General features: G+C 43.7%; 1 protein-coding gene across 1 annotated transcript in view; it reads left to right on the top strand.

The window, feature by feature from the left end:
• The first annotated feature begins 6,472 nt into the window (after positions 1-6,472).
• Positions 6,473-10,185, top strand: part of LOC140466600 (uncharacterized) — a 154,513-nt gene continuing 150,800 nt past the window's right edge. Inside the window, exon 1 of the mRNA XM_072562051.1 lies at positions 6,473-6,553. The gene's annotated coding sequence lies outside the window, so the exon portion shown is untranslated. The remainder of the gene's footprint in view (positions 6,554-10,185) is intronic.

Raw genomic sequence — 10,185 nt, 5'->3', positions numbered from 1 at the left:
AGGCCGTAGGGCTGGCTACGTCAGACGTCAGTCTCTGCTGCACCAATCGTCTGTGAATTACGGTAAAGGGGTGGCACCGTAAATCCTGCTGTAGAGGGTCCAGTAACTGCACCGTTGGCAGCATCCAAGACTATGGTTACACTGTCCACATGTTCAAAGGCTGAGTGTTTCCAGCATTTTTGTATGAGGAAATGTCAGAATGACTAAAATATTGGTGCCAAGATCAGGAGTGTGACCAAAGTCTTCATCATATAGCTGGGATTTTTGAAGGCATCCAGATTCAGGGTCTATACTGGAGAGTAAGACCAACAATGGGACTAAATATAGGGATAACAGGCTACCTCAGTCTCATATAATGGACCTCACTTGTTTTGAACAACCATTTGCAAAACACAATCATCTGGAGTTGCTCCAGCTTCAGGGAATTAAACATCTCTTCCCATCACTGCGGTGGATCCGCATGGGCAGCACAGTGGCTCAATGGTTAGCACTACTGCCTCACAGCGCCAGGGACCTACGTTCCATTCCAGCCTCAGGTCACTGTCTCTCTGGAGGTTGCATGCTCTCCCCGACCCCCGACTGTGTCTGGGTGCTCTGGTTTCCTCATACAATCCAAACGTGCAAGTTAGGAAGGTTGGGCATGCTAAATTGTCCATAGTGCCCAGTGTAGGCTAGGTGGGTTAGCCATGGAAAATATGAGGTATAAGGTAGGGGTCTGGGAGGAATGCTTTTTGGAGGGTTGGTTTAGATTCAGTGAGCCAAATGGCTAAAATTCTGCATTGTAGGGATTCTGTGATGGCACAGAGATATGTGGAGGGCATTAATCTGCCAGAGACTGTTTGTTTTGCTCCCTTCTTCATACTCCATTTCCAAACATTGACTTGATTCTTTTTCCTGACTCAATTTTGCTCCTAACTCAGCTCATCTGCTTCTGAAAACTTGGATTCATGCCTTCATTATCTCGAGGCACAATTATTGCAATGCTCAGGCATATACTCTTATTCTATCTTCCATAAACTTACGGTCAAACAAAAGCCCCAATGGGCACAAATGTTCACCTTTAGAATAGTCAACTGACCAAAAGTTAAAATCATCTGCCTTGAATTTCGAATTGTCCACTGAATTTGCCATTAAACCTGTGGTCTGATCACACATTGAAAGATTGAGTCAGATACCTAGTAAACCTTTCATCCAATGCCTACCCAAGCTCAGTGGTTCTGTCTGCTTGTACTTTGTTTCTTCTTTCACTGCTTTTTTCTTACTTTAGCCTACTCACCTTCTGTGGCTTCAGCACGTCTGATGCAAGATTGCTTCCTGCTGCCAGTGGCAGAGGGAGTTGAGTTTCTCCTCCCAATGGTGATGGTGAAGGAGGGAAGTGAGAGTGTATTCTTGGCAGTGACAGAGAGAAACAAATTTGGGCATAATGCCTGGTAACCTCAGCAGTGGCTGCATTACCGAGATTGGCCCAATGTGGATTCGTGGTGGTGACATCATTGGTAGTGTTACAACATGGGGTAAAGCCTCTGCTAATTTAAAACCCACAACACAGAAAAGATTTATCCCATGCAGTAATCTGAAAATTTGAAAGGCCAAGCACTATATAAAGTAAAATATTAACAACTTTATTTCTTAAAGTATAACAGAGAATAATTAACTAACAACTATCTACAAGTCCTACCTCTAACCTATCTTTTACCTTCCCCTTCTACAATACTAGCCTGATAAAACTCCCAATTAAGGTTTACAAAACATAACTTCTTATCTAAAAACCAGGCAGCTTTCAGTTTTCTCTGTATTCTTGTTTTCTCTTCTTCTTGGGATTCTGCTTCACAGGTTTCTAATTGATAAAGGTACCTTTAAGAGAGCTATTTTCAGGCAGTCTGTACATGCTGGTGGCTTGGCGGTTCTCCTCTCAAATGTTCAATTTTCCCCAGTCTTATACCCCCCAAAATCATTGGATTGTGTCATTGGCTTTTAAGATTGTCAATTTCCTAAATTTAAACTGGATTGGAGTTTGGTATTTTTCAAAGTATAATTTAAACTGAGTGGCCTAATTCAAATCTGTTTTGTTGATTCCAGGCAACTAGTTACCCTAGCTACCCAAGTAACTAGAGCACATGTTACATTGTGTCTTATTGAGAACCCTTGGTGCTGTCACTGCTATCTTTTAACTCTCTTAAAGGGACAGTACACCCACATCTTTGTAACAGCAGAGGCAAGGTGGCACCAAAGAATGGTGACTCCAGCTGGCCAACTGCTTCCCGCTGGTGTTTGTCTCTGCATCAGGATGGAAGAGCCCATGGTTAAGCACTTAAGAAGGACTGTAATGTTGAATTTTTAACTTATTTCTTTATTTTTCTACTTCATACGTAGGATTTTGTATCTAAAATGGTGCCAGGATATTGTATTTTTACACTTTTCACTGTACTCTTGTACTTGAATACATAAAATCTAATTCCAGTTCTATCAATCTTATGACAGGAGACATAGAGAGAAAGAATGAAAAATAATTGAATCAGACAGAGCTATGGTGTCTATTTAAAATATCTAATAAATCTCTCCAACCTAAAAAACTAGGTAAAGCTAATATCCAGTGACTACACTTTTAAGTGTATTAAAATGTATGGAAAAGAAATGTTTTTAATCTGCTCTGCCTCACTCTACTGCTTTAAAGCCTGGCTACTTCAATCTTTGTAATTTATTATGTTAAGGTGCTATATAAATGTACATTGTCATTCCAGCCATATGCAGAACCTATTATATGTTCCAGCTATATAACCCGACTGAGTGTAGAGGTTGTGCTCATGTAAACCAATACTGTAGGATTCTTTTATAAACATACTTCACTAAAGGTTGCAACTTTATAAAGCTACTGTTACATTGGCAGTGGACATATACAATTACTGGGTTATATGCTGTACCCATATAAGAGATGTAATGTTGGTAGTACTAATATAGAACTATACATTATAAATTGTGTCAATATATTGTTCATGAATGCAAGCTGTTTCAGGCAAAGTTATGCTGTTTGCATAGTTGCAATTGTTTTGATGTAAAATTATAAAATGTCATCATGATGGGGTATAGTTTACTGCCTTGAATATTGCAGCTACCCTTATAGTTCTTGTAGTTTAACACATGGTGTGATACACAAAGTGAGAGATAATGATTTAATTTGATTGATTTATTGTCATGTGTATCTAGTTACAAAATACAGTGAGAAGTGTTGTACAGTGTCGCCTCTGTCCAGCGCCATCTTAAAACACAGAAAAATAAACCAAACTATAGAATATGCAGGCTGAAAAATGAAGAAATAAAGTGTCCAATTTTACAGTCCTTCTTGTTAAATGCCCCATCATGGGCCATGGGCCTGGCAGTCAGGCATCAGTCCCCTTTGCCACACAGCTGCCGCTGGAATGACAGCAGCCACTCCTCTGCACCATCTTGCCTCCACCAACATAACTGATGCCATCTTGGTTAAACACTTGATTGCAAAACCAGAATAAGAGAATCAGCAGGAATGAAGCAAACAAAGCTAAAAGGAATGATAAATACCCAGATATTAAAGTCTTATTTAAGTCTGTCTTTATGCAGGGCCCTGGGCTAAGCCACAGCCTGGAGTCTTGGGAGGAGCTGAGTGCTTGCTGCCGCTGACGTCTCCAATTCTGTAACTATCAGTGCTGCAACCGGATCCCAGAACATGCTCAAGTAGGGCCCACTCACGGCCTCTGATTGCTGGATCCTGTGCCGGATCCCAGAATATGCTCAGGCAGGGCCCGCTTGCCACCTCTGATTGCTAGGTCCCCTGCTGGATCCCAGGACATGCTCAAGGAGGGCCCATACACTGCCTCTGATTGCCAGATCCTGGAATATGCTTGGGCAGGACCTGTCACCAATGCCTCACTGAAGCACAAGACTTTCAACAAAAGAGAAAAAAAAAGCAAAAGCAAACAAGGAGAAAAGCATATAGAGGCAAACGAGCTCAGGAGTTTGAATGAAGTGCTGCTGCTCTGCTGTAAAATGAATGACTACTTGGTTTGAATACCTGTTTTATAGATTAGATTAGATTCCCTCCAGATTAGATTCCCTACAGTGTGAAACAGGGCATTCAGCATAACAAGTCCACACCGACTCTCTGAAGAGCAACCCACCCATATCCATCCCCCCCTCTATTTATCCCTGACCCATGCACCTAACATTATGGTCAATTTAGCATGGCCAATTCACCTGACCTGCACATCTTTGGATTGTGGGAGGAAACTGGAGCACCCAGAGGAAACCCTCACAGACACGGGGACAATGTGCAAACTCCACACAGACAGTCGCCCGATGTGTCAGAATATTCTTGGTTAGAAGAGGAAAATCTGGACGAGAGGTTCCATTTGCTCCAAAAAAAAACCAAGATTGATTCAAAGACCCCAGACTTGACAAGGGAATGGCAAAAAGATAACTCATGTCACTAACAGGATCTTGTGACAGATGTACAGAATGAAATGTGATGTTAGTTTCTAAACACTCACCCCTAAGACCTTCAGTGCAGTGCCCAATCTAATTGACAGATCATAAAACTGAGCAATCACTTGCCAATGAGTATCGTTGTCCACTGAGGAAAGTCCGTACCATTGGCCCTAGGGTTCTGTGAGCCAATTCCTCGACCCTTCCTAGCCTTTCCCCATGTCGGGTGAGCAGAGTGGATCTTGAAATGGGCAGCTCAGTCGCGAGAGAGCTGCCAAATGTCTATTTTGTTTCTGTTCCAAGAATGAAAGGACTGAGTCAATCTCCACAACCTAGGTGCAGGTCCAAAGCTAGACACTGCCAGATCTCACACGGTGGCACAGTGGTTAGCACTGCTGCCTCACAGCGCCAGAGACCTGGGTTTGATTCCCGCCTCAGGCAACTGACTGTGTGGAGTTTGCACATTCTCTCCGTGTCTGCGTGGGTTTCCTCCGGGTGCTCCGGTTTCCTCCCACAGTCCAAAGATGTGCAGGTCAGGTGAATTGGCCATGCTAAATTGCCCCTAGTGTTAGGTAAGGGGTAGATATAGGGGTATGGGTGGGTTGCACTTCGGCGGGTCGGTGTGGACTCGTTGGGCCGAAGGGCCTGTTTCCACACTGTAAGTAATCTAATCTAATCATCTCACATCAATTACCGTAGAGTTTGTGTACCCAGCAGGGGTTAGAATTTTTGCATGGGTGATATTGAAGACTTGTTTTCATTCGTGTTTTGTCTGGTTCCTCCCCTCTGACCCTCACCATCCATGGATGACCCTGTTAGGAGTTGAGAACTCCCAATGGCATTGCTGATGGGAATGTGGTGCTGGACAAGCACAGCTGGTCTGGCAGCATTGTAGGAACAAAAAGACGTTTTGAGCATAAACCCTTCATCAGGAATCACACTTTTTGACTCTGATCTCCAGCATCTACAATGCTCACCTTTGCCTGTCACTCTTAGAATCAAAGGAGCACTCAAACTTCTCCAACACAGCAAGGTGGCAATCCACAGAAAAATTAAAAGTATATAATGTATAAAAATGTACGTAATGAATAAAAATGTATGCAATGCAGAAAATTGTATTAATGTAAGAGAAACTAGAGATTAATATTCCATTGCGAAGATGTTCCAGCATCTGCAATTATTTTATTTCTTTATCAATCAACATTATTTGGGTATCCCAAAGGGACTAGCAACCTAAACCATTCAGGTTGTGCCGTAGTCCAGTCCAGTGTAGTGCGGTCTAGTGTAGCGCGATCCAGTGTAGTCCACTCCAGTGCAGTCCAGTCCAGTGTACTCCAGTCCAAGTCCAGTGTAGCGCGCTCCAGTGTAGTCCACTCCAGTGTAGTCCAGTCCAGTGTAGCGCGGTCCAGTGTGGCGCGGTCCAGTGTAGTCCACTCCAGTGTAGTCCAGTCCAAGTCCAGTGTAGTCCACTCCAGTGTAGTCCAGTCCAAGTCCAGTTCAGTCCACTCCAGTGTAGTCCAGTCCAAGTCCAGTTCAGTCCAGTCCAATGTAGTCCAGTCCAAGTCCAGTTCAGTCCAGTCCAATGTAGTCCAGTCCAGTCCAGTGTACTCCAGTCCAAGTCCAGTGTAGCGCGGTCCAGTGTAGTCCACTCCAGTGTAGTCCAGTCCAGTGTAGCGCGGTCCAGTGTGGCGCGGTCCAGTGTAGTCCAGTCCAGTGTAGCGCGGTCCAGTGTGGCGCGGTCCAGTGTAGTGCACTCCAGTGTAGTCCAGTCCAAGTCCAGTTCAGTCCAGTCCAATGTAGTCCAGTCCAAGTCCAGTGTAGTCCAGTCCAGGCGGCCCTGCCCTGTCGAACTGGAACTAAACATTGTGTCGCCCAGGCAACCAGCAGACGCCGATCCCCGGCGGGAGAGGCGAGAACAAGGAGCCGGCTTCTAGCCGCAGGTGCTCGAGTTGGAGCTGCAGCCAGGGGTGGGGGTGGGAGGGTAGGGATTGGGCACAAGACGGTGAAGGGGGGACAGCCCGGATCCTGACTGCTGGAGTGTGACCAAAAATATCAGAGTGACCGTGAGTGCCTGTGTTTGCAGCTGTCTCCAATCTCTGTGAGTCTGTAACTGTGTGTGTGTGTGAGAGAGAGAGAGCACCGTAAGGGGTTTGCGACTCTGCGCTTTATCAGTGGGGGCATCGCGTACAAAAGCAAGAAGGTTATGATCAATCTGTATCTGATAAGGGGCAATGCCGCTTGCATGGACGCGATGGGTCTAATGGCCTCATTCTGTGATTCTATACTTCGCTGAACCTGGTCAGGAATGAGCGAAGGGCAGTGAAATGGGGCTGGAATATCTACCATGACTCACCATAGTTTTTACAACATTGTTCCTGGGTCTTTACCAGAGTTTGTATTTACAGAACAACCTCGGTTATCCGAATTACGGATTATCCAAACAAGATTTCAAGGTCCCAGTTTGCCTTCAATGCTGCATTTAGATCTGCACAATTCCCTGTCAATTGCAGTTCTCTTTGGAATCTGCAACGATGCAGAACATTCTAGATCAAAAAACTTATTTAGTGCCACAAACTTTATCTCCTCTCTTGAAAGTACAAGGCAGATTAACTTAATTGGCCTCCTTAACCATCTACAAGTTTGATCGTGATTTACCACTAAGGCTAAGGACAGGTGGTGGCATAGTGGTAACATCACTGGACTAATACTGTAGTCGATAGTCCCAGAATCTGGCAAATGGTGAAATTTGAATTTAACAAAAATCAAAAATAAATCATAACCTAATGACGACTGCATACATACCTTTGTTGATTGTCATAATTAGCAGATCCTCTGGTTCTTGTAGAAAGTAGTGGATGCGAAAGGGTTAATTCAACAGCTGGGCTGAAGCTGTGCCCACTCTGAGACAGATTATAATACAGCTATTGTAAAGAGCATGGTCAGTTCACATTATCAGATGGTTGTGATTGGGAAGTCATGTCTTCTACTCATGTTACCATCATATAATGTAACCTTAAATATTTACTTAGATGTATTAAACCTTATCTTGTTATCTGAGGTAAGAGCCTCTTTGATTGAGATTTATTTATGGTTAATCCTGAACAACTACTAAGCAGTTCCTAGTCTAGCATAGGAAAAAGGATTGTAGACAGCATGTACACAAGTTAACATTATCATAAGTCTTCACAAGGATACTTCCTTTTTGTAACCTTAACCGGTGCCATTCTTGCTTTGATTATTCTTTTGTTATTTATACTATAAAGACTTTTGAGTGTTTTTAAAATTTATTTCTTTAATCAACTTTGTAGTTAGCTTTATTCTCTATTTAGGTTCTTCCAGACTGGTTTGCTTCATGGGATCTACTAAAAATGACCATAGAATGTGTTGGTCGCAGAAATTTTTTTGTGTGATGAGCCAGAGCCAAGTGGGTGGCACAGTGGTTAGCACTGCTGCCTCACAGCACTAGAGACCCGGGTTCAATTCCCGCCTCAGGAGACTGACTGTGTGGAGTTTGCACACTCTCCCCGTGTCTGCATGGGTTTCCTCCGGGTGCTCCGGTTTCTTCCCACAGTCCAAAAATGTGCAGGTTAGGTGAATTGGCCATGCTAAATTGCCCGTAGTGTTAGATGAAGGGGTAAATGTAGGGGAATGGGTTGCGCTTCGACGGGTCGGTGTGGACTTGTTGGGCGGAAGGGCCTGTTTCCACACTGTAAGTAATCTAATCTAATCAAGTGGGGTCTGAGATGTCTTGTCAATCAAGGACACCAGCCCAATGAGAATGAGTCAAGGGAGGAAGAAACATAGAAGCCTTGTGAGCCTTATGCACAAGTTGTTGGAAACAGCAGTTGGAGGGTGATGGCATAGAGTGGTTGGACCGAAGTTAGACTGTTTCCATATTGTATGACTATGGCAGAAGAAGGGAGGGATTAGGGACTAGGAGATAAGGTGCTGTCATTTAAGGCTTCACCACGTGTTTCATAGGGAGATGATTTTGTGTATTCAATTGTTGACAATATTGTTGATGTGCCCAAATTTCCTGAATGCTTTTGACTTCTCCTTCCCATAACTTATACAGTGTGAAGTTTAGGGAGCTGTCAATTTAATAAGATGAATCCATACGCATTCTACAAGAACATTTGACTTATAGAGTCATACAACGTGGAAACAGGACCTTGGGCCCAACTCATCCATGCTGACCAGGTTTCCTAAACTGAACTAGTCCCATTTGCCTGTGATTGGCCCATATCTCTCTAAATCTTTCCTATTAATGTATCTACCCAAATGTATTTTAAATGTTGTAATTGTAATTGTACTCTAACAGTTCCTCTGGCAGCTTGTTCCATACACACACTACCTTCTGTGTGAAAAGGTTGCCCATCACGTCTCTTTTAATTCTAGCCCCTCTCACCTTAAACCTATGACCTCCTCCCCTTGGAGTCACATAAATATATTAGGCAGATAGCCAAAGTTTAATCAAAGAAGGAGGTTTATTAGGTACATCTTAAAGGAGGATGCAGAGGTGGAGATGCTTAGGAAAGAGTTCAGAGTTTGAGGGTTCAGGCAGATGTTGGCACAGCCATTTCTTTTGGATCAATTAAAACGGAAGATGCTCAATAAGCCAAAGTTAACGCATCTCAATAATCTCAGAATTGTTGGGAGCTGGATGAGATTCCAGAGGTAGAGAAGGGTTAGGCACTAAAGGAGTTTAAAATCAAGGATGAGAATTTTTAAATTAAAATGTTGCTTCGTTCAGGACATATGCTCCAGCTAGAGAAAAACAAACAGTGGGAGAAGGAAGATCCAGAGGTCGTCTCCACACTGGTACCAATCATAGGCGGAACTCCCTCCCTAAACTTCTCAAACTCTGATACCCCCTTTATGATGTGCCTTAAACTTACTTGATGAAACTTTTGGAAGCTTTTCAATGTCCACCATCAAGAGTCGCCTGGCAGCAGCACTACTGATTGTTTGGGTCCTAAAGGACATAGCTGCTAGACTGCGTCTATGACAAGTAGTGAAGGAACCAACAAGAGGGAAAAACACACAACCTCATCCTTATCAATCAGTTGTCTGCCGATGCATCTGTACATGACAGTAAGAGTGACCACTGCACAACCCTTGAGGAGGCAAAGTTCTGCCTTCACATTGAGTATAACCTCATCATGTTGTGTGGCACAATCACCATGGTAAATGGGACAGCCTTCGAACAGGTCAAGCAACTCAAGATTGGGCATCCCTAAGGTGCTATGGACCATCAGCAACAGCAGAATTAAACTCAAGCACAATCTGCAACCTCATGGTCTGGCATATTGCCAACTCAATAATTACCATCAAGCTAGTGTATCAACCCTGGTTCAATGGGGGGTGCAGGAGGCCATGCTAGGAGCAGCACCAGGCAAAACTGAAAATAAAATGTCAACTTGGTGTAGCTACCAAACAGGACTACTTGAATGCCAAACAGCATCAGCTGCAAGTGATAGACAGAACTAAGCAAAACCACAATCAATGGATCAGATCTAAGCTCTGCAATCTTGCCACATCCAGTCGTGAATGGTGATAGCCAATTAGACAACTCATTGGAGGAGTAGGTTCCACAAATATCCCCATCTTCAGTGATGGAAGACTCCAGCACATCAGTACAAAATATAAGGCTGAACCATTCACAACAGTCTTCAGTCAGCAGTGCCGAGTCGATGATCCATCCCGGCCTTCTCCAGTGGTCCCAAGCAT

Source organism: Chiloscyllium punctatum, chromosome 44 (genome assembly GCF_047496795.1).
Source record: "Chiloscyllium punctatum isolate Juve2018m chromosome 44, sChiPun1.3, whole genome shotgun sequence".
Lineage (NCBI taxonomy): Eukaryota > Metazoa > Chordata > Chondrichthyes > Orectolobiformes > Hemiscylliidae > Chiloscyllium > Chiloscyllium punctatum.
The sequence above is the reverse complement of the archived record's forward strand: the minus strand, read 5'-3'. Positions and strand labels throughout refer to the sequence as shown.